Source organism: Lipotes vexillifer, unplaced genomic scaffold (genome assembly GCF_000442215.2).
Source record: "Lipotes vexillifer unplaced genomic scaffold, Lipotes_vexillifer_v1.1 scaffold1129, whole genome shotgun sequence".
Taxonomy (NCBI): Eukaryota; Metazoa; Chordata; class Mammalia; order Artiodactyla; family Lipotidae; genus Lipotes; species Lipotes vexillifer.
This window is the reverse complement of record NW_006789022.1, coordinates 1,827,680-1,829,400: the sequence shown is the minus strand read 5'-3', so window position 1 is coordinate 1,829,400 and position 1,721 is coordinate 1,827,680. Positions and strand designations below refer to the sequence as shown.

General features: G+C 68.0%; 1 protein-coding gene across 3 annotated transcripts in view; it reads right to left on the bottom strand.

The window, feature by feature from the left end:
* RASGRP2 (RAS guanyl releasing protein 2) overlaps positions 1-1,721 on the bottom strand; it is a 15,822-nt gene that overhangs the window by 13,509 nt on the left and 592 nt on the right. The window contains exon 1 of one of the 3 annotated variants that reach the window (XM_007462051.1): positions 1,603-1,719. The exons of 1 other annotated variant lie outside the window; for it this stretch is intronic. The gene's annotated coding sequence lies outside the window, so the exon portion shown is untranslated. Of the gene's footprint in view, positions 1-845; positions 1,000-1,602; positions 1,720-1,721 lie in introns of those variants that run through there. One more of the 3 variants, XM_007462050.1, reaches the window with a different exon arrangement.

Below are 1,721 nucleotides of genomic sequence, written 5' to 3'. Positions count from 1 at the left end.
GGGGGGGGGGGGGGGGGCTGGTTAGTGTCCCAGCCCCCCTCCCCGCAGGCCCTCTTCCCCTCACGTCCTCTCCCCAGAGGCACCTGCAGCACCCCGCAGCTCAGTTCTGCGCCCCTCCCGCTTCCCTCCGTTCACAGCCTCCCTTCCCCCGCAGGGTTATTTTGGGAACCCAGAGCCTGAGGGGACCTCAGAGGAATTTCTCCCTGGGATGAGAGGGGGGAGGAACCCAGGCGTCCTGCCCGCGTCGCCCCCTCCCGGGCTCCCCGGAAAGGAAGGCGGGGCTGTGGCAGCCCCCAGGGGCCTGCCACCGGGGAGGCGGGTTGGAGCGGAGAGGAACATTCCTGGGGCGGGGGGGGGGGCGGAGAGGGCGGAGCGGGGAGCCCACTGCGGCCCGGAGGCGTCAGCGGGAAGCCTGAGCCTGGGAACCGCGCGCTCCCAAGCCACCTCCTCCGTGAAGGCCCCAAGGGTCCCGGCTCAGCCCTTCCGCAGGCTATCTTCATCCCCGGACCCTGACGCAGGTCCCCATACTGCACAGTCGAACTGAGTGCACACACAGGCCGTCCACACTCGAGCACAGAGTAGGGTGCCCAGAAGGGGGCGCTAGCACCGTGCGGGGTGGAGAGTCCCTGTACGACTCCACCAGCAACTCCAGTCACTGGCGGGAATATACATGCAGAGACACTCATTCCACACCCGAGGCCAGGGACCCACATCGGGGTGCAAGAATGCCCGAGGCTCCCAAAAAGCCGAGCCTCAGGCAATTACCTCCCATACTCTCTCTCACACACACAATGGCACCCACAGCCCTCGCACACCTGAATGAAGGAAACCTCGGACACACATACTCAGCTCTCTACCCCAGAATGCAAACCCGTTGGAGGGGCCGGCTTCACGCCCTGCTGCTCACTAGAGCCAGGCCAGCCTGGAGTTCCGCGGCCACAGCAGCGCGACATCCGCACACGTGTGCACACACGCAAGGCAGTGCACCTACACGCATGTACACTCTCCCACACATGCACACACCCGGTGGGTACGCACACACGCCCATTCCGCCCCCGCCCCCTTCATCTGCGATCTAGGGCCAGCCCTGCGGCCCCAGCGACCTGACATCCCGCACCCACGGACGCTGGCAAAGCCTTGCCCCACAGAAGGTACCCCGCCCCTACACATACTCCCCCGGGCTGCGGGCGGGGAGCGGGGGGCTCCTCTATGGAGTTCTCTGGTAGACTTTTCCTAGGAGCCACCCAGAGTCATCGACCCCCGGCTCTCCCGCTTCCTCGCTGTGTGACCTTGAGAGTCACTTGGCCTCTTGGAGCCTCAATTTTCTCATCTGTCAAATGGGGGCTTCGCCGGGGAAGGTCTCGCTGAGACGCGGCTAGGAAGAGCCGGGTGCTCCCCGGATGCCGCCCCCTCCCGCGCTTGTCCAGGGAGCTTCGGGTCTCTCGGCAGGTCCCTCCTAAGCCCTGACCCGGGCCGCAGATTCCCCACCCACCAACCCACCCGCCGCCCCCAGCCCGTCTGCGCCGCCCTCAAGGGCCCCTAGGGGCCGGGCCTCCTCTGCCCTGAGCCCCCCCACCCCCCGCCCCGCGCTCACTCACTCACACTTGGGACCGGCGGCAAGAAGCCCGCACCCGGCCCGACTGGCGCCACCTCAGTGCTCTCCCGCCCGCCGACCTCGCTGCGGCTGCGGCTCCCGCCCGCTCTCCGCGCCGCGGCCCCGC